Source organism: Natator depressus, chromosome 5 (assembly GCF_965152275.1).
Source record: "Natator depressus isolate rNatDep1 chromosome 5, rNatDep2.hap1, whole genome shotgun sequence".
Lineage (NCBI taxonomy): Eukaryota > Metazoa > Chordata > Testudines > Cheloniidae > Natator > Natator depressus.
In genome coordinates, this window is record NC_134238.1 from 2,116,505 (window position 1) to 2,139,088 (window position 22,584).

A 22,584-nucleotide genomic window follows, 5' to 3' on the forward strand; every position below is an offset into this window, starting at 1 on the left:
GGAGACTCAAAGAGCTTGGCTTGTTTAGCATAACCAAAAGAAGGCTGAGAGGAGATAGGATTGTTATCTATAAATATATCAAAGGGATAAATACCATGGAGGGAGAAGAATTATTTAAGCTCAGTACCAATGGGGACAGAAGAACAAATGGATTTAAACTGGCCATCAGGAAATTTAGACTTGAAATTAGACGAAGGTTTCTAACCATCAGAGAAGTGAAGTTCTGGAACCGCCTTCCAAGGGGAGCAGTGGGGGCAAAAGACATATCTGGCTTCAAGACTAAGCTTGATAAGTTTATGAAGGGGATGGTATGATGGGATAGCCTAATTTTGGCAATTAATTGATCTTTGACTATTAGCAGTAAATATGCCCAATGGCCTGTGATGGGATGTTAGATGGGGTGGGATCTAAGTTACTACAGAGAATTCTTTCCTGGGTGTCTGGCTGGTGAGTCTTGCCCACATGCTCTGGGTTTAGCCGATCGCCATATTTGGGGTCGGGAAGGAATTTCCCTCCAGGGCAGATTGGCAGAGGCCCTGGGGGTTTTTCGCCTTCCTCTGCAGCGTGGGGCACGGGTCACTTGCTGCAGGATTCTCTGCACCTTGAAGTCTTTCAACCACGATTTGAGGACTTCAATAGCTCAGACATAGGTCAGGGGTTTGTTACAGGAGTGGGTGGGTGAGATTCTGTGGCCTGCATTGTGCAGGTCAGACTAGACGATCATAATGTTCCCTTCTGACCTTGAAGTCTATGAGTTTATGATTCTATGATTCATACACAGATAGTGATGTTAATGCCGAAGATTTTCTGCTGTGTAAAACTATTTCTCTTTAATGATGGGGAGAAGGATTTCTGTGTTGCAAAGACTCCCTCACTATGCTTGGTGTTCACCACAGTGTGTTCCTTTGCATCCAGCTATAACACTGCCACAGTGGTTTAATGATTGTTCCTTTAGATACCAAAAAACAATGAAAGCTGGAATTTGCTTTCAGTTCATCTGTCTGTGGCTGAAACACTATTGTAATACACTGAAGAGCAGCAGATCATTACATGGGGCTTTTTTCTAGTGGAGCACCGTGATAGGGTGTTCACCACACACCAGCCTGGAAGGGGTTAATTAACCAGATAGGGCATAAGTGAGTGGAATTAGGTGGTCTAAGTAATCCCCTGAATGGTAACAACAGAGCCTAGCTAAGAAGAAAGGAGGTGGGGTTAGGATAAAGCCAAGAGGCTGGCAACAGAAAGAGGCTGCAGAGTTGTAGTGTACAGTCACTCTGTGGGAGTGGGGAGACATGTTTCAGGCTACAGAGTGCAGTTGTCTGCACTTACGCCCTGGGAGGAGGGCATTTGAGCTGGTACACCCAGAGAGGGGAGAGCCAGAAGCTGTAGGAAGGAGTCCAGGGAAGGAGCAACAGGGTCTAAGGGAAAGCAGGCCACCGATGCAGGTATAGGGTCCCTGTAATGGAACCTGGAGCAGTGAGCGGGCCTGGGTTCCCCTACCAGCATCCTCGGGGCAGTGCATGAGGAGACTGCCTCAAACAGTTGGTATGGAAAGACACTGATACACTGGAAGGAAAAGACGAGGGCCAAGGACTGGCTGGAGAGCCAAGTCACGAAGACAGTTTCCTGAGTCGCACGGAGTGCAGCGAGCAGTAAAAGTGGGGGGAACTGGACCTGGAAAGAGCTGATCGCCACAGAGGCCAGCAGCAGGCGCCACCTGCAGTGATTGGGCCCTGTGACAAGCCCTTACTAAAGAAACTGCAACAGCTCCAAAGATGCCAGTCCAGTGCAAACACCACAGAACTGTGTAATTACACATATACCTAAGGATTCTCATTATGGAGTGGCAATTTGTCAAAGTAAGGAAGAAAGGAATTAACTTGACTTCAGGAACAAATAATGACTAGCCAGCTTTTCCCAGGAAGAACAGACATGAAAGAGGTATTTCCCAAAAGACTGCTATGAAGTGGCCAGAGCAGAACACAGGAAGGTCTGCTCAAGCTGAGGGAGAACTCCATTCATAGGTTTCAAAGACAATTCATATACCACTTCATCCTACTGAAACACAGAAGGTAAAACCTTTCAGTTTCATCCAGAGGCAAACAGGATTCAATGAAACGTTGCCACTGGGAAGAAAGTATCTTACCCCTTTCAGGCTAGCAGGTCATACATTCTGTTGCTTCTACAGGCCAAGCTCATTGCACTCACCGGGGGCTCCTTGCATCCCTCCATTCTTCCCCACAAGCTCCCTGTGCATCACCCTCCCACCGCCTCCCTCATGCCAGGGGCTTCTGTGTATCCCCTGTTCCTCCCTCCCCCAAAACCATTTATCTCCCATTGACAGGGGCTTTGTGGGCCCACTCAGACTCTCCATTCACCCCATCTTACAGACATGGGCTCTGTATCCCCATGTCCATCTCCCACTATACTACTGTCCCCCAATTCCAATGTGCGCTCCACCGTACCAGAGACAGATGCCATCAAATTGAGTGTAAGACCTCACAAGCTCAGCCACAACTCCAGACTAAATACACCCAAAGGAGTTTAAGAACTATAAATGAAGACCATTTCTTGCCAGCAACTAATGCATCCAAGAGTGAGCCTATGCCACTGCAAATGAGAAATCAGAAAGAACTTGGAATTCCTGGAAAACCAATCTAGACCTGGATGATAAGACCAATGACCAAATCATGATGAACTGAACTGAGGGACACAGCTGAAACCTCTACTGTCTGACCCAACACCAGTACAACTAACAGGAGGCCTAGTCTCTAAGGAGAGAAAATATTTGCACCCTGACCTTTTTCTAGATATAGCAGGGCCCCTTGTTAGATGGATACTCTGCTTCATGTGTCATATGGTGGAAGTCACCACTCAAACTTACCAAAAAATTCACCTCTGGCCAAAGTCTGAGCAAAATCTCTCCAGATTTTTTGAGCTCTACAGGGATGAAGACAAACTTTTTAAAAAGTGAAAACGTTGAGGAATGAGGTGAATTAACACTCGTGAAAGCCAATGGAAGTTGCGTACCTAGCTCCCATTTCAGTCTTTGAATGTCTCCCCATAATGTATGAATGCCACAAATTAATTTTCTTCTGGCCCTATAGATATACAACAGCAGAACAAGCAGGAGTGAAAATCAGGGGGACACAAGCAATAAGCACACTGGGGTGGTAAACAAAAGTGTAAAAGGTCCAAAGAAGAAAACGAATAGATGCAATGATGAGACTCATGCTCGACATTCGGGGACATACAAGGGCTTTACATTCACAGTGCAGTTCTGAGGATCTTGGCTTTCCCCAAGGGAAAACACCTCGTTGAAACTTGGGCTGAGCGGTGGCTTTGACTTCACCCCAGCTCAGTCCCTCTGTCAACCATTGCACGGATACAGTGCAGAGCGTGAGGAGCAGCTTTACAGCATCTTTCTCCAGCAGCACCGAGTGGCTCCAGGAAAGAGAAGTCAGTCCTAGTGAATGCGGCCTATTCTTTGCTGTTGCTAAGCCATTGCCAGAATGTGTCCTCAGACCCCACTTCACCTGACCAAGAAGCTTTCAGAAGCCTGGTACTTTAAGACGTACCTCCCACCCCAGTTCCCCAATACAGTTAAAAGACTCTTAGTCTGAATGTGATGAAAGATGATCAAGGCAACACTAGAATGGTGAAGGGGCTCAAAGAGGGCAACAAATTCCAGTGGAGGAGAAATATTTTGGAACAGTCTCATCTACCAGGGCTCCCACAGAATGCACCCTGAGCCACGGTATCTGACTTCACATGAAACGTATTTGAAAATGCTTAAAGCTCTGTATTACCTGTGCTAACAATTAAATAAGAAAAGCAATGAGGTGAAATAATTGATACGTTACCTCATCAGTAAATGTAAAGAAATACCTGCTGAAATGCAGGACACTTTGTAACTGCAAGATTTTGACATGAACAAGAGAAAGCAATCTCATAGTTAAGGCTGCCATAGCAACCTCTCGCCAGCACTCTTCTACATGCTGCAACATTGTTTCCTCCTGAGAATTTTTATAGAATCTTAAATACACTCATTGCTGAAAGGGTTTCAATAAAGACCCAAACAACGGGGTCTGACTGAGAGGTGTGGAACAGTTACAGGCAATGTTGCTGGCAGTGCCATCTCTGGAGACTGGCAGGCTACATTTTAATTGACAAGAAAAGGTTGAGGCTTTGATTAGGCAGCGCTTGAGGGAGGCAACTTCGTATTTCTTTGCTTTTTTCTAGCACCTCTTCTCTTCCAAAACTTGATTTTCCAATAAGTAATAGAAATTGCCACTTGTTTTAGAGTCATAATACGAATTACTTTTTAAAAAAATTACACAGCTCAGTGAGTCTGGATTCATGGCAGCAGCACTAAGTACTGCTAAAAGAGAGAATAATCTGAAAACTCGTTCACCTGGAGGACATTACTGCTACTGAAGTGACAGAGAAGATGTGCACGGCACTTTACAGATGAATTTTAAAAAGGGAACATGCCCATAGCATTTATAATCAAAGTGAAAGAATGGTGGATGCTGCACAAAGTATGAGAAAGAGCAACATTATAAGTAAGGGCTTGTGAGAGACAGTTTTATTATACACGTCAGTTCCTTTTTTAATAATAATAGTGTTTGTTACTGTATAAGAGCAAGAACTGCAGTGACTGTTACAGTTCCAAACTGTTTCTGTTCTAATCACCATTTGCAGTTCCTCAGCCCTTTCTGAAACGTTTCGGGAGGACGTTTTCCAGGTCTGGGGTTTGCCCAAGAATGGATTTGTTTGGAAAATGTGAAAAACAGTTCAGGACATTTTTGTGCACAAGGACAAGCCAACCTCGTCTCCTACTCCCAACCTAGCGGCATGCCCACTGGACCATCCTCCCTATCTCTCGCATGTCCTCACTTTTGGGAGCTTAACTGTGCAACCCTAATATTCTTTTAACATTGCTGTTTGTGTGAGGTTTAGAGGGAGCAAAGATGGGAGTGGTAAAGCAATACATGTATTAAGAGGGTAAGGATGTCCTGCTCGTTAGTGGCCAAAAATGAGCAACTTGTAGACAAGAGTCAAAGGAACGGAGCTGTCATGGAGTTAAAAGATGGGAATGGGCTGAATGCCACTCACTATGAAAGTGACAGGTTTGAGTTTTACCACTGTAACTCATGCCTGACCCCGAGTAAACAACAAATCCTAAAGTATACTTTCAGACCTGAGAATGCCTTTCCAAGACACAGCACAGGGTAAGAGGATGAGAAGGCTGCCCTGAGAAACAAGAGGAAAACCTTGATTATTTATTCATATTCTCATGCAAAATTACTTCTACCGATATACAGTAGCAAGTGGGGCAGTCAAGTGTTTGAATACGAACAGCAGATTAAGTGGAATTAATTTCAGCAGCTCTCTTATTTTCATAATCTTCATGTTAAAGTATATTGAATTTTTCACCAGACTGGATAAATCAGGTCCCTCAAACAGAGCTTAGGTAAAAATGACAACCTAGGAGCATTGTAATCTGATCAGAGATGAAAGTTTTCTTTAAAGCAGACATACCTAAATCAGAACCCTAGTGACCAAGCACTACAACTGACAAGCCAGGTTGAAAGGAAATGACACAAACAACTGAAACACAAGTATCCTGGGATTCCAGAATTTAGGAAGCTACTTACTGGGTCATTGAAACTACTTCTGAACATTCCAGTTACATCCAAGGTAGAATGCACATGCAGTGCTTCCAAATAACCTAGATATATCTTTCAATGAGAGAGAGAGGCACCGTCATGAAACGACTAAAGGATGCTAAGTGTTCTGTTTCAAGTAAGAGAATTGTTACAGGCTGTACCTTTCTCCCATTTGCAGTCTAAATGACAGACTGGCTTCCATAAAGAGAGCAGAGCGAACAGTTTGAGTTCCCAGGCAGCCCCAGTGTTTCTGACAATAGCCACGAGAATGAAAGAGGAGAAGTAAGATTTTTCTCAGAACTGGAATTGCTCCCTGAAAGGGCATGGAACTGATTTTCCAGCTTGCTGTCAATGCATGTGGAGAACTGTGTGGGTTACAAGGTCAATCACAGTTGGAGATGGTAGGTAATGCTGGGTAGTCCAAAATGATGCAATTAGGAGATGCAAACTTGTGTGTTAAACAGTACTTATCACAGCTGGAGGTAACGACTGGCACTAGCTCATATCCCTGGCCAAGCTCTAACCTGCTCAGTAATTCTTCCTGGGATTTATCCCACCCTCAAAATGGGCTGAGGGATTTGTTCCTTTGCAAGGGAATTGAAATGAACACTTCATTACAATGAGGGGGTGGGGTTTAATAAATTATTAAGCCCACTTAAGACTGTCTAGATCAATTTAAGGGGACAAACAGCAGCCATTGCCATTTAGATGAATTATGAAAGAGATCATATAAAGTTGATGGAACATGCTTGCTTTTTAGCTCATCCTGCTAAGCCTCAGCCAAAAAGGATTTTAGTCCAAGAGCGCTCAAACTGAACAAGATTTCTTTCTTAAGGTTTCTTCCTTTGTATGTAAAGATAAATAGCATTGCCAGTCTTTTTTAAGTCTGGAAATTCATCTCAGAAAGGCTTTCTGCATTAGTAATAGTGAGTCGCCCATAAAAAAGGGGCAGAAATAGAAGGTGAGAAGATATCTGAAATTGTCACACCATCTGCTCTGATTCACAAGCCTGTACAGCATCCCTGATGCTTGCTTCATGCCAGTCATCATCTCCCCTTGCCAGCTCACAAGCTCTTCAACCCATGAAATTAGGCCAATGGCAAACATTTTCAGGTTTTAAAAAGGGAGCCCTTTTCTGTGACTGGCATTCATAGAAGAATCTGAAACCATTAACTGAGTTACTCAAACCAGTTACTTTTCAAGTGATCAAATTAAAATTATTTTCTAATTTAAAAACAAAACAAAACAAAACAAAACTTTCCCCTCAACTATTCCCTTAGTAAAGATCTTTGATGCCAAGTTCAAGCAGAAATATAAACCCTCCTAACTCAAAGATATTCAGAATAAACACTGACACAACCTTCAACTATACCAATGCTAAAGACTCCTTCAATAAATGAGTATAGATAGTAAAAATATAAAGCGTATGAATACACACATTATGGAGTAGGTTCTCCTCTCAATGCACGTGTGTAACTCCTGTAAGCTTCTGTTGGTTCTACTGTATCTGCAGGGTAATATCACCAAAATATATTACATAAATAAGGAATATATATATATATAAATCAGCTTAAAAATACACAGCAGTTTTCCTTGGACCCAATAAACTTTAGTACTTGCTGGCAAATTTAAGTTTACATTTAGCAAATTCACCTGTTCCAATCACTTACCTTACTCCTTCAAACAAAAATAAAAGGTTAAATTAAAAGGAAATTCACTGAATTAATAGAAAACTATAAAGCACAACAGCATATTCTGACAGAAGAAGCAAATCTGGAAGGTTTTGTAATCTTGTTACAGGTTAGCCAGACAATGAACTTTCACAATGTAGATTATAAACACATAATTCTTGGTGTCCCGTCACAGGTTGCTGGGAAGGAGATGCTATTGTAAAAGGCATCTCAAGTATCCTGTTCTACCTCAACCCTGGGATACAGAATAGTGTAAAGTTGAAGACATTTAAAAAATGCAGACAGCTGCTAAATATCCAAAGTGAAAAACAACAGAAGGCAACAAATGTAAAGCCACAAATCCACAGAATCCGGTCAGTTTCAAGGAGGATTCCTCAAAAGAAATTTCTTAGTTCAGCAACATAATTCATTTTTCCCTTTTCCAGCCAGCACCAAGTGCAGTCAAACTTCAACTGTATCTTCAGTTGTGACTCAACAGAAAATATTGTACTTAAAAGAGGCAGAGAGAAAGCTGTGCAGCGATTGCTACTTCTACTCCTCCTCTTCGGCTGCTTCCTGCCTAAAGCCTTACGCATAACACCCTACCCTCCCTCTCTCCCTCACACACCAACACTCCTGGACTTGAAATGATTCTTCATGTTATTATCCATTCAGAAGGAAATGGAAATTGATGGAACCAATCTGACAATAAACCAAATACACTCTTCTGGAATCATGAGAGAAGACAGCACAGCACAGCGGGCTGACATACTGGAAAAGCTCTCAGGGTGAGTCTATGGTAGCTCTGTAAAACTCTGTGTGGGGGGAGATATGGGGGCTGGGGATAACTGCAATTACTCAATTGCAAGAAAATTTTTTCCCCCAGATTATTTTTTTATTATTAGCAGCAGCATCTACTGTCCACCCACCCTAATTTAGCTGCAAGAGATGTCGTCACCCTTGGAAGGCAGCTCAGTCATAAAAATCATCTTACATCCTACAGCAGAGGACTGTATCAATTCTGTTAAAAGTCTGAGGAATTCAGGACTCAAAAGACATGCATGTTGATCTCCTGCTTCCAAAAATAAAAATCACTTTGTTAAAACACACACATGCACCCAATAGAAAGGACATGGGGGTGTAATATATACAACTATGATTTTCTTAATTTATTTTGAAACTTCAAGACTTCTCTTCTACTCATTCCCCAGTATAGAATAAAAAACCTAACTTTGTGAGAAGTGAAGTACTTAATTTAAAAGGTCTTCCTCAGACACTGACTTTGTTCCCCACTGGTCTATTCAAAATACTGCTGCTAGCCTTTCCAGCCTCCTGTTCTAGCCATTAATCCTACTCTTCCAATTCTTCCATTGGATCTCCCTTCTCCACCACATCCACTGCAAGCTCATGTTTATACTTTTAGGTACTTCACATTAGACCCTCCCTCTCTTGGTTCTGGTTCTCCATTGAGTGAGCAACACTCTTCAGAGCTTGGAGTATGGAGCAGGAGCTGTGCAGGTTTCCCCACGGCACTTCAGTTCTGATGGGGGAACAACTCACTGATGCAGCATCTGTAAAGTTCTTCACACGCTAAATGGTGACGTTTTCAAAGTGACTTAGGAGCTTTTGAAAATCTCAATCTTAGCCCCTCCTGTCTGCTCATCTTCTATTTACTTGGTCTTGAACCTTTTTGTATATTCACCCACGCACCTAATTCTTTTAGCTATTCCAGCCTTGAGCATTTACTTTACCAATTCTTCCACAAAAACCTGTGTGCTTTCTTCCATTGTGCTCCTTATTGCATGGAATAACTACCCAGACTAAGCCATAAAGCCCTGCCCTGCCTTCTTCCAAGCCCAACACTTACACCTTACCTCACTGCCTACAGCAAAAATGTCAGCTGATTATGGCTGGACAGCAGGGATTCCGGACAACATCTGTTTTATGAGAGTAAAATGAGATTCTGCAAATTTTGCACATAGCTGCTCTAAGTAGCCACATGTCCCTATCGCTGTTACCCATACCCTTCCTCGCTCATTGCCTCTCTTTGTTCTCACCTGCTGCATTTTGTAGGTGGGAATTTTGAGGCAGGAACCATGATGTTTCCTATGTATTCGTGCAGCACCAGGATAGAATCATAGAATCATAGAATATCAGGGTTGGAAGGGACCTCAGGAGGTCATCTAGTCCAACCCCCTGCTCAAAGCAGGACCAATCCCCAATCAAATCATCCCAGCCAGGGCTTTGTCAAGCCTGACCTTAAAAACTTCTAAGGAAGGAGATTCTACCACCTCCCTAGGTAACGCATTCCAGTGTTTCACCACCCTCCTAGTGAAAAAGTTTTTCCTAATATCCAACCTAAACCTCCCCCATTGCAACTTGAGACCATTACTCCTTGTCCTGTCCTCTTCTACCACTGAGAATAGTCTATAACCATCCTCTCTGGAACCACCTCTCAGGTAGTTGAAAGCAGCTATCAAATCCCCCCTCATTCTCCTCTTCTGCAGACTAAACAATCCCAGTTCCCTCAGCCTCTCCTCGTAAGTCATGTGTTCCAGTCCCCTAATCATTTTTGTTGCCCTTCGCTGGACTCTCTCCAATTTATCCACATCCTTCCTGTAGTGTGGGGCCCAAAACTGGACACAGTACTCCAGATGAGGCCTCACCAATGCCGAATAGAGGGGAACGATCACGTCCCTCGATCTGCTCGCTGTACCCCTACTTATACATCCCAAAATGCCATTGGCCTTCTTGGCAACAAGGGCACACTGCTGACTCATATCCAGCTTCTCGTCCACTGTAACCCCAGGTCCTTTTCCGCAGAACTGCTGCCTAGCCATTAGGTCCCTAGTCTGTAGCTGTGCATTGGGTTCTTCCGTCCTAAGTGCAGGACCCTGCACTTATCCTTATTGAATCTCATCAGATTTCTTTTGGCCCAATCCTCCAATTTCTCTAGGTCCCTCTGTATCCTATCCCTGCCCTCCAGCATATCTACCACTCCTCCCAGTTTAGTACCATCCGCAAATAATCCGCAGATAATAAGGCCCTGATCTGATTGAGGCCACTGAGTTACACTGTAATAGAAATGATTAATACTAAATGCACCGAATACTGTGCTATGACTTTCAGATGAAGCTCGAAGTCCATTTACCCATGCTGAAAACTACCTAGAGGAGTAAATAAATGAAATACAATCCAAGATTTCTATAGCATTAACCATCTTCAAAGCTCAGCACACAAATCCAGGACAGAATGAAAATGTTTTCCCAGGGGAACAAGGCTACAATAACTAACCTGAAAGTATCACAATTGAGCATAATTTTCTCATTGACTATTAGAAAATGTGTCCAGCTCCTGGTAAACATTTGTAAGATGGAGCCTTTCAGCATGCATATCATTTCTTATTTCTTAAGACTCCAGCATAGGGGACCCGGTCCTAGTATTGTATAACCATTTAAATCAACCCAGGTTCAGATCTGATTCAGTCTTCACTCCCTAGTTGGCAGGAGCTGTCAGCACTCAAGAGGCAATATGAGAAAAGCATAATGGGAGACGACAATGTCCTTTTGGTCAGGGTTTGAGAGCTCTGAAGGGAGTGGGATAACTAGAAGGATGGTCTCTGCACCCCGAGCTTTCAAAGATTAGCATATGAAATAGAATTTCAGTGATGTTACATGGTTTAGGACTAACTAATGGACAGTGGGCAGCTGCCACCAGTTAACATTAGAGGACAAGAGAGTCCTTCAATGACTGCAGGGTGCTGAGGAATGAAATGACAGCAAATACTGAGACTCTAATGAGAGTTCCAGTGAACAGAGACAGATGTGAACCTCAGAACTGCAGACCAAAATCTTGAAACATGGCTATGAAATAATGGAAAAGAAGTTAACCAAGCAGCAGAAGAAACTATTCCTCCTTGAGAACCTGGGGAATGTCTCTGCCTAAAGCCTGGTTGGGTTTTTTATTTGTTGGAGGGTGGACATTGGCAGAAATAATACTTTCCACATAAGGCCAGACAGCTGCAACTCAGATCTGACTAAACAGCCCAGGAGATAGCATAGACTTTACATCCAGGGTACTGCAGTCAGTTATCAGGGTTCACTGCAGTCAGTTATTTACCTTCCTGCAGAAAAATTAAATTTCTACTTACTTTAAATAACTTTTTTTTTCATTCACTGCTGGGCTAAAATTAAAACCTGAGCCAGTAGGGAATTATTAAAACTGATAAAACTGAATTGAGAAATCAAGGCCAAATGCTTTGATGTGTATTCAGTTTATATTATTCTATTTTTAAAAAATTTCTTGTTATCTTTCCATGTCATTCCAGCTTCCTGTAGAGTAAAGCACCGAATTACTTATAAAATTGTAAAGTAAGCAATTCCTCCACCTAATAACGTACTGCAGCAAAGGTTGTAGATGATCCAGCAGTACAAGCATTCAGGTTTATCCTCTTCTCCACAGCCACAAGGAGACCATCTATCAGTGGCACCAGGGCCACGACCTAGTCTGAAGCCTGACCAAAAAGGGCTTGAATTGCTGGAGCTTGGTAATTACCTCCACAACGACTGCACAAGAAAAGGGAGGATGACTACAGAGGTTTGTAGTCGTTTGCCTGATCACAACCAAGGTGACATGGCTGCAGACTCTGTTTTTGTGAACTGCAGAACTAGAACACATCCTTTCTTCTCGCAATTGATTTTAAATAAGTCATCAGTGCTCCCTGTTTTCCATTACAACCAATCAATAGCACCACAATAACCTCTTGCTGTAGGCATCTCAGAGATATCATCTTCAAATGAAAGAATAAGCCTCCCTTTCAAGCACTGAATGAAGCATCACTTCCTTTTTTCATCCAGGAAGCAAGGATGGATGCAACATCAGTGTGTGGGCAAAAAAAGGAATATAAGGTATATATCATATGTATTGGACATATAGGAAACAGACATGCTGGCCACAATTTGACTTTGAAGCTTTAGTTCAGGGGTTCTCAAACTGGGGGTTGTGACCCCTTACGGGGTCGCAAGGTCATTACACGGGGGGTCGTGAGCTGTCAGCCTCCACCCCAAACTCCACTTCACATCCAGCATTTGCACTACAATCATATGTCCAGTTATCTTAGACCAAGAAAACCCTCCAGCGCAGAGAAAACTCTGAAAACCACAGCTCAGCCTCCCTGAGCCACCAGCAGGAACAGCCGGCCATCTCTATTGCTCTTCCCCTGAGGCTCCAGTAGTCCTGCCAATGGCCCCAGAACCCTCCCCTCCTAGCTGGCCTGTCACTGTCCAGTCAGCAGACTGACCCTCAGCAGATTCACCACACTGCCCTCTGATGACCTGTTAGCATTCAGCCATTTCATTGCAATACTTTTGCCTGCTGGGGTGCTTGCAGTCCAGTAGCAGTTATAAAATTGCTGCTTAAATTACAATCAGTTTACTTGGCCTATAGAATCATAGAAATGTCAGAGCTCGAGAGGCCGTCTAGTCCAGCCCCCTGTGCTGAGGCAGGACCAAGTAAATCTAGACCATGCCTGACAGGTGTTTGTCCAATCTGTCCTTAAAGCCCTTCTGTGACAGGGATTCCCCAGCTTCCCTTGGAAGCCTGTTCCAGAGCTTAACTACCCTGAGAATCAAAGTTTTTCCTACTGTCTAACCAAAATCTCCCTTCCTACAGATTAAGCTCATGACTTCCTGTCCTACCTTCAGTGGACGTGGAGAACAATTGATCACTGTCCTCTTTATAACAGCCCTTGACCTATTGAAAGACTTATCAGGTTCCCCACAGTCTCTTCTCAACACTAAAGAGGCCCAGTTTTTCCTACCTTTCCTCATAGGTCAGGTGTTCTCAACCTTTTATCATTTTTGTTGCTCTCCTCTAAACTCTCTCCAACCTGTCCACATCTTTCCTAAAGCGTGATGCCCAGAACTGGACACAATACTCCACTCATTGGTGCCTAATAGAGCAGGAGAATTACTTCCCATGTCTTACATACAACACTCCTGTTAATATACTCCAGAACGATATTTACCTTTTTCACAACTGCATCACACTGCTGGCCCATGTTCAAATTGAGTATGTTTAGGCACATAGACAGCAAGAGAGCAGTTAATGCAAGGAGAACTCTCCCTCTGCTGCTCCCTCTTTCAAATTACATCTCTCTCTCTCTCTCTTAGTGATATCTAATATGTAGTCTTGATACTTCATGAGATCAACATTTTAGCTACACACCTAATTATAAAATCAACTTCACTGACTGAAGCAAAAGTTTCTGGAGTAAATATACAGAGATGAGTGGGAGGAAGAAATGGAATTATAGTCCCATTTGAAGTAGTGAGTGCAGAGGGGCTCCTAAAAGCTTTGGGTGAATTCAGAAAATGTGCAAGTTTTACATGCTTTAACTAAAAAATTGTGAGTCACAGGAATATCAGAACAAAATTAAGCAAATAAAAGGTCGAGTATATTCCCCTGACCAGGGCCATGTCCTTAGGACCAATAAACATGGGCATAGTCAGCTCCAGATATCCTTCCTTACCTGCCTCATGTTAGAGAGACCAGGTGGGCCAGGGTACCATCTGTTATTGGACCAACTTCTGTTAGTGAAAGAGACAAGCTTTTGAGCTTACACGGAGCTCAAAAGCTTGTCTCTTTCACCAACAGAAGTTGGTCCAACAACAGACATCATTTCACGCACCCTGTGTCATATATCCTGGGTCCAACATGGCTACAATAAAACTGCATAACTCATTTTAGAAAACCAAACTGTATTTAGCAAACGTTAGCCAACATGTTCATCAATGTATTTTTAAACACTACTTCACACAATGTGGACACAGTTGTGTTTAACAACATTTTAGCTGGTGGCAATCAACCCACAGGTCCCCCAATTTTTCTGGTCTCAAAGGCTGATGGTTGTTTCACCTCTCAGGCCATATGTATGCTACAGGATCTATAGCGGCATGGCTAAGGCACCGTAGCTAGGCTGGCATAACCTATAGTGCAGACACAGCTTACAGTGACGGAAGGGGTTTTTGTGCCACTGTAGGACTGTCACCTCCCCAAGCAACAGTAGCTGGGTCAATGGAAGCATTCTTCCCGCGACCTAGCTATGTCTGCACCCTTCACTGTTTCACACCCCTGAGCGCTGTAGCTATGTCAATTTAAATTTTAAGCGTAGATCAGGCCTCAGGGATAGTCTGTGTGAAGCTCCTTAACAGCCTGAGACACAAACAGTCCAATTAAAAATGAAGTTTAAATGGGAGAGAGAAAATCAGATTAAAACAAAAAACTGTCTCCATGTAGTACCTAGTCTGACACTCTGCAAAAGCTAGGCGAGATAGGTATGATTTAAGATTAGTCACGGGAGATGCTTATCTCCTATTTCCCTTCTGAGCTTTGCAGCCTGTCCATGAGACAGCTTCTGGTTTGGGGTCCTCTTTGGGGTCCCCTTAGTTGTACCATCCAAGTTACTATGACGTGCTCTCCAGTTCTTCCCCTAATATGGCATAACAAGTTTCAAAGCATTCTGCCCAGGCACATGGATCTTACAGCACTTAGAAAAATCAGATCAGAAGAGAAACTCTGCTCCAACCTTAATTAGTGTTACTGCTGCAGTTTCCCCCATAACACAGGGATCATCCTTCAAGTCAACAGTTATTACACTGAACCGCTCCTTATCCCTTATAACAATGATCCGTGTCAGAAATACTTAAACTCTACTGCAACAAACAAGCTGACTTTTTAAAGCATGACCACTACATTTATCTAAACTCTGGCCCCCTGACATTAAGGAAGTGTAAAATGTTTTCTTGAAAGTGGGCATATATTGTCTTATGTACTACAACCCACAAACTCTATATTAACTGGAGCAAATCAGAGTAATGCTTGGAACATTTTCTTTTGAGACGTTTGTTAATTACCTCACTTTTTCATATTTTAGTTCCAATAGTAATTTAGAAATAAATATTTTTAACTTGTTAAGATTGTAGGCTGGGAAAGTATACAAATATGAGAAAGTAGCTTTGAGTGTAGTGGGAGGCTGTCTTCCTGAATTACAAAAATATTCTGGGTTTAAGTACCCACAAGTCGTCATGGTACCATATAAAGCCTTCATTTTCAGGCATTTTGTCAAAAGCTAGGGTGTCAAGAGAAATTCAGCATGCAACATAAATGCTTATTCTGCTCATAGGCAGCAGCAAAAATAGCAGAAATAAGGTGCCAGGTGCTGTGCAGAACATAAAGGAAGATATTGTCCAGGCTTGACTATTAAGTGTAAATCGTGGATAGAGTGAAGAAGCCAGGAAGAGGTAGAAGACAAAAAAAGAGCAGAAATACAGGGTGTAGCATAGTTTTGCAAAGACTTGAAGATCTGTGGATGGGAACCTGGGAGGCAGTGACCATGAAATGGTCGAGTTCAGGATCCTAACACAAGGAAGAAAGGAGAGCAGCAGAATACAGACCCTGGACTTCAGAAAAGCAGACTTTGACTCCCTCAGGGAACTGATGGGCAGGATCCCCTGGGAGAATAACATGAGGGGGAAAGGAGTCCAGGAGAGCTGGCTGTATTTTAAAGAATCCTTATTGAGGTTACAGGGACAAACCATCCCGATGTGTAGAAAGAATAGTAAATATGGCAGGCGACCAGCTTGGCTTAACAGTGAAATCCTTGCTGCTCTTAAATACAAAAAAGAAGCTTACAAGAAGTGGAAGATTGGACAAATGACCAGGGATGAGTATAAAAATATTGCTCGGGCTTGCAGGAGTGAAATCAGGAAGGCCAAATCACACCTGGAGTTGCAGTTAGCAAGAGATGTTAAGAGTAACAAGAAGGGTTTCTTCAGGTATGTTAGCAACAAGAAGAAAGTCAAGGAAAGTGTGGGCCCCTTACTGAATGAGGGAGGTAACCTCGTGACAGAGGATGTGGAAAAAGCTAATGTACTCAATGCTTTTTTTGCTTCTGTCTTCACCAACAAGGTCAGCTCCCAGACTACTGCACTGGGCAGCACAGCATGGGGAGGAGGTGACCAGCCCTCTGTGAAGAAAGAAGTGGTTCGGGACTATTTAGAAAAGCTGGACAAGCACAAGTCCATGGGGCCGGATGCGTTGCATCCGAGAGTGCTAAAGGAGTTGGCGGATGTGATTGCAGAGCCATTGGCCATTATCTTTGAAAACTCATGGCGATTGGGGGAGGTCCCAGATGACTGGAAAAAGGCTAATTTAGTGCCCATCTTTAAAAAAGGGAAGGAGGAGGATCCTGGGAACTACAGGCCAGTCAGCCTCACCTCAGTCCCCGGAAAAATCATGGAGCAGGTCCTCAAGGAATCAATTCTGAAGCACTTAGAGGAGAGGAAAGTGATCAGGAACAGTCAGCATGGATTCACCAAGGGAAAGTCATGCCTGACTAATCTAATTGCCTTCTATGACGAGATAACTGGCTCTGTGGATGAAGGGAAAGCAGTGGACATGTTGTTCCTTGACTTTAGCAAAGCTTTTGACACGGTCTCCCACAGTGTTCTTGCCAGCAAGTTAAAGAAGTATGGGCTGGATGAAAGGACTATAAGGTGGGTAGAAAGTTGGCTAGATCGTCGGGCTCAACGGGTAGTGATCAATGGCTCCATGTCTAGTTGGCAGCCAGTATCAAGTGGAGTGCCCCAGGGGTTGGTCCTGGGGCCGGTTTTGTTCAATATCTTCATAAATGATCTGGAGGATGGTGTGGATTGCACCCTCAGCAAGTTTGCAGATGACACTAAACTGGGAGGAGAGGTAGATATGCTGGAGGGTAGGGATACGGTCCAGAGTGACCGAGACAAATCAGAGGATTGGGCCAAAAGAAATCTGATGAGGTTCAACAAGGACAAGTGCAGAGTCCTGCACTTTGGACGGAAGAATCCCATGCACCGCTACAGACTAGGGACCGAATGGCTCAGCAGCAGTTCTGCAGAAAAGGACCTAGGGGTTACAGTGGACGAGAAGCTGGATATGAGTCAACAGTGTGCCCTTGTTGCCAAGAAGGCCAATGGCATTTTGGGATGTATAAGTAGGGGCATTGCCAGCAGATCGAGGGACGTGATCGTTCCCCTCTATTCGGCATCGGTGAGGCCTCATCTGGAGTACTGTGTCCAGTTTTGGGCCCCACACTACAAGAAGGATGTGGAAAAATTGGAAAGAGTCCAGCGGAGGGCAACAAAAATGATTAGGGGACTGGAACACATGACTTATGAGGAGAGGCTGAAGGAACTGGGGATGTTTAGTCTATGGAAGAGAAGAATGAGGGGGGATTTGATAGCTGCTTTCAACTACCTGAAAGGGGGTTCCAAAGAGGATGGCTCTAGACTGTTCTCAATGGTAGCAGATGACAGAACAAGGAGTAATGGTCTCAAGTTGCAGTGGGGGAGGTTTAGGTTGGATATTAGGAAAAACTTTCACTAGGAGGGTGGTGAAACACTGGAATGCGTTACCTAGGGAGGTGGTGGAATCTCCTTCCTTAGAAGTTTTTAAGGTCAGGCTTGACAAAGCCCTGGCTGGGATGATTTAGTCGGGAATCGGTCCTGCTTTGAGCAGGGGGTTGGACTAGACGACCTCCTGAGGTCCCTTCCAACCCTGATATTCTATGATTCTATGATTTTTGCCAGTGAAAGGATTACAGGAAGTATGTGACCTGGCCAGAGCAGCAGACAAAGACCAAGACACAATAAAGCAGCTTTTTGACTCATCCAGATTGGACTATTTTAAGTCATTACATCTGGAGCTAGATCCAAACTAAAGCTCTGGAACGGATATACAAAGCCTGCATAAGATAAATGTACAATCCCCTTCTGTGATGAGACATAACAGCTACAATCATCCAGTTCACCACCAGCTAAGTGGCAAAGAGTCCTGTGGCACCTTATAGACTAATAGACTTATTGGAGCATAAGCTTTCGTGGGTGAATACCCACTCTGTCAGATGCATGTAGTGAAAATTTCCAGAGGCAGGTATAAATATGCAAGCCAGAATCAGGCTAGGGATAACAAGGTTAGTTCAATCAGGGAGAATTAGAGACTCTTCTAGCAGTTGAGGTGTGAACACCAAGGGAGGAGAAACGTTTTTTGTCGTTGGCGAGCCATTCACAGTCTTTGTTTAATCCTGAGCTGATGGTGTCAAATTTGCAAATGAACTGAAGCTCAGCAGTTTCTCTTTGACATCTGGTCCTGAAGTTTTTTTTGCTGCAGGATGGCTACTTTTAAATCTGCTATTGTGTGTCCAGGGAGGTTGAAGTCTTCTCCTACAGGTTTTTGTATATTTGCCATTCCTAATATCTGATTTGTGTCCATTTATCCTTTTACGTAGGGACTGTCTGGTTTGGCCGACGTACATGGGGCATTGCCTGCACATGATGGTGTAGATTACATTGGTGGACGTGCAGGTGAACGAACCAGTGATGGTGTGGCTGATCTGGTTACAACTGTGAATGCCCCACAAGTTTCAGAGTCGCTGCCGTGTTAGTCTGTATCAGCAGAAAGAACGAGGAGTCCTTGTCGCACCTTAGAGACGAAGGAACTTATTTGGGCATAAGCTTTCCTGGGCTAAAACCCACTTCATCGGATGCATGCTGTGGAAAATACGGTAGGAAGACAGATAAATCTTCCTACTGTATTATATCTATATCTGTCTTCCTACTGTGTATACACACACACACACACACACACACAGAGAAACCTGTCACCATGCAAGGCACTGAATTTAGCCGTATGAAGTGGAAATCCATCAATTTCATGGAAAAACTCATACAGATACAGACAGACATCTTCCTTTCCAAATACAAACAGATGGACATCATACCAAAAGGACTGAAGGTAAAAAATTACAGTCTACATACCACACAGACTATGCTGAGAGATTGTGCCACACACACTCAAAGAAACTGCGGAACCACCTGATCAACATCTTATACAGCAAACAGAGAAAGATTAAGAATGAGCTCTCAAAACTGGATATTCTCATAAAAAGCCAACCTTCCACACAAAATTCCTCGCGGCTGGACTTTATAAAAACCAGACAAGCCATTTACAACGCACACTTTGCTTCTCTACAAAGGAACAAGGTCACTAAACTATCTAAACTACTACATGCCACAAGAGGCCACAACAGTGGTTCCCTCAACCCACCCATCAATATTGTTAATTTATCCAGCTATACTCTTAGCCCTGCAGAAGAGTCTGTCCTATTGCAGGACCTCTCCTTCTGCTCCTCCACCCCCACGAACATGATAGTTCTGTGGTGACCTGGAATCCTACTTTCGATGTCTCCAACTCAAGGAATATTTCCAACACTCCTCTGAACAGCACACTAATCCACAGAAATCTTCCTACCAAGACTACAAAGAACAATTCTGGGTGGACACCTCCTGAAAGTCGAAACAACAGACTGGACTTCTACATAGAGTGCTTCCACCGACATGCACTGGCTGAAATTGTGGAAAAGCAGCATCACCTGCCCCATAACCTCAGCCGTGCAGAACACAACGCCATGTCTTGCTATGTAGACTCCCTCCTCAGGCCCTATGCTACCAGCACTGCTAGCTATTTTCGAGACACCACTGACTTCCTGAGGAAACTACAATCCATTGGTCATCTTCCACAAAACACCATCCTAGCCACTATGGATGTAGAAGCCCTTTACACCAACATTCCACACAAAGATGGACTACAAGCCGTCAGGAACAGTATCCCCAATAATGTCACGGCAAACCTGGTGGCTGCACTTTGTGACTTTGTCCTCACCCACAACTATTTCACATTTGGGGACAATGTATATCTTCAAGTTAGCAGCACTGCTATAGGTATCCGCATGGTCCCACAGTATGCCAACATTTTTATGGCTGACTTAGAACAATGCTTCCTCAGCTCTCGTCCCTGAATGCCCCTACTCTACTTGCGCTACATTGATGACATCTTCATCATATGGACCCATGGAAAAGAAGCCCTTGAGGAATTCCACCATGATTTCAACAATTTCCATCCCACCATCAACCTCAGCCTGGACCAGTCCACACAAGAGATCCACTTCCTGGACACTACAGTACTAATAAGCGATGGTCACATAAACACCACCCTATACCGGAAACCTACTGACCGTTATACTTACATACAAGCCTCCAGCTTTCATCCAGACCACATCACACGATCCATGGTCTACAGCCAAACTCTAAAATACAACCGCATTTGCTCCAATCCTTGAGACAGAGACAAACATCTATAAGATCTCTATCAAGCGTTCTTAAAACTACAATACCCACCTGCTGAAGTGAAGAAACAGATTGACAGAGCCAGAAGAATACCCAAAAGTCATCTATTCCAGGACAGGCCCAACAAAGAAAGTAACAGAACGCCACTAGCCATCACCTTCAGCCCCCAACTAAAACCTCTCCAGCGCATCATCAAGGATCTACAGCCTATCCTGAAGGACGACCCATCACTCTCACAAATCTTGGGAGACAGGCCAGTCCTTGCCTACAGACAGCCCTCCAACCCAAAGCAAATACTCATAAGCAACCACACACCACACAACCAAAACACTAACCTAGGAACCTATCCTTGCAACAAAGCCCGTTGCCAACTCTGTCCACATATCTATTCAAGGGACACCATCAGAGGTTCGTTCACCTGCACATCTACCAATGTGATATACGCCATCATGTGCCAGCAATGCCCCTCTGCCATGTACATTGGCCAAACCAGACAGTCTCTACACAAAAGAATAGATGGACACAAATCAAACGTCAACATTCTAAAACCAGTCAGAACACTTCAACCTCCCTGGTCACTCAATTACAGACCTAAGAGTCACAATAGTCCAGCAAAGAACTTAAAAAACAGACTCCAACAAGAAACTGCAGAATTGGAATTAATTTGCGAACTGGACACCATTAAATTAGGCTTGAATAAAGACTGGGAGTGGGTGGGTCATTATACAAAGTAAAAACTATTTCCCCATGCTAATTTTTCCCCTACTGTTACTCACACCTTCTTGTCAGTTGTTGGAAATGGGCCATTCTGATTATCACTATAAAAGTTTTTTTTTCCTCCTGCTGATAATAGCCCACCTTAATTGATTAGTTTTGTTATAGTTGGTATGGTAACACCCATTTTTCATGTTCTCTGTGTATATATAGATAGACTTTCTACTGTATTTTCCACTGCATGCATCCGATGAAGTGGGTTTTAGCCCACGAAAGCTTATGTCCAAATAAATGCTAACAAGGCAGTCAGCTCTACACAAGACACAAAATGAAGACTGATTTTACAAACTAAGAGAAATGAAGAACATGTGGCACATAGGAACCCCAGCAGAAGGAATGAACTAGAATGGTGTATATTGGTATAAAACGTTTTGCTGGTTCTGTGCGTTTTAGGTGAGAACAGAACACAAAGGTGGGTGCTCAGTGAAAAAGAACGAGGAGTGCATTCCATGAACTGGGGACAGTGAGGAGCAGACATAAAAAGAGGGAGCTACTGTAGCTGTGCCACTGTAACCGCATCACGTAGAGACAGACGACAGAGACTGAAGGGGTTTTTCCATCCCTGTAGGAACTCCACCTCCCAGAGCAATGGTAGCACGGCCAATAGAAGCATTCCTCAGTCTACCTAGCTGCATCTACACCAGAGATTAGGTCAGCATAGCTATAGTGCTCAGGGGTGTGGATTATTCACACCCATGAGCCACACAGCCACATTGACCCAAGTTTTAAATGTAGACCAGGCCTAAATGGTTTCTCTGTTCATTTGTACAACAGGGTGATCTAGAGTGCACATTTTAAGACTACTATAGCTTTGGGCTCAAACATGGTAATCATCTTTTCTATAGAATTATACTCTCCACAAAATTATTCCATCCAAGACGACAGACACCAGTTGGTTAAAGATACCTGAATAACCTCTAGAGATTCATATGTGAAGTACACACATACACATTTCTCTTCATCGCTTTCTCTGCAGATCTTGTTAACATGTGCGCCACACAGAGATGAGGTACTGTGTCACATTATAACTGACAGCACCAAGTCCCACTATCAAATAATAATGAAGCCAGACACAGCTTTTACACTTTCAGTAGAGATTTGACAAGCTCCACAAAATAGGTCTGAATCCTACACTGGCGATGAATGTTAATCTCACAACCTAGTCTGATATCTTCTCAGATCAGCAAGAAATCTAATATGAAAAATGCAAATGACTTGCAGTAAACCTCTATAAAAGGATACAAACCC

General features: G+C 43.4%; 1 protein-coding gene and 1 long non-coding RNA gene across 6 annotated transcripts in view; one reads left to right on the forward strand and one right to left on the reverse strand.

Moving 5' to 3' along the window:
* Positions 1 to 22,584, reverse strand: part of UNC13B (unc-13 homolog B) — a 400,249-nt gene that overhangs the window by 186,585 nt on the left and 191,080 nt on the right. Inside the window, exon 1 of one of the 5 annotated variants that reach the window (XM_074952214.1) lies at positions 7,111 to 7,156. The exons of the other annotated variants lie outside the window; for them this stretch is intronic. The gene's annotated coding sequence lies outside the window, so the exon portion shown is untranslated. Of the gene's footprint in view, positions 1 to 7,110; positions 7,157 to 22,584 lie in introns of those variants that run through there. 5 annotated transcript variants of the gene reach the window in all.
* The window catches only part of LOC141987148 (uncharacterized), a 50,253-nt gene continuing 35,506 nt past the window's right edge, over positions 7,838 to 22,584 (forward strand). Inside the window, exon 1 of the long non-coding RNA XR_012639452.1 lies at positions 7,838 to 8,130. This is a non-coding gene — a long non-coding RNA (uncharacterized LOC141987148). The remainder of the gene's footprint in view (positions 8,131 to 22,584) is intronic.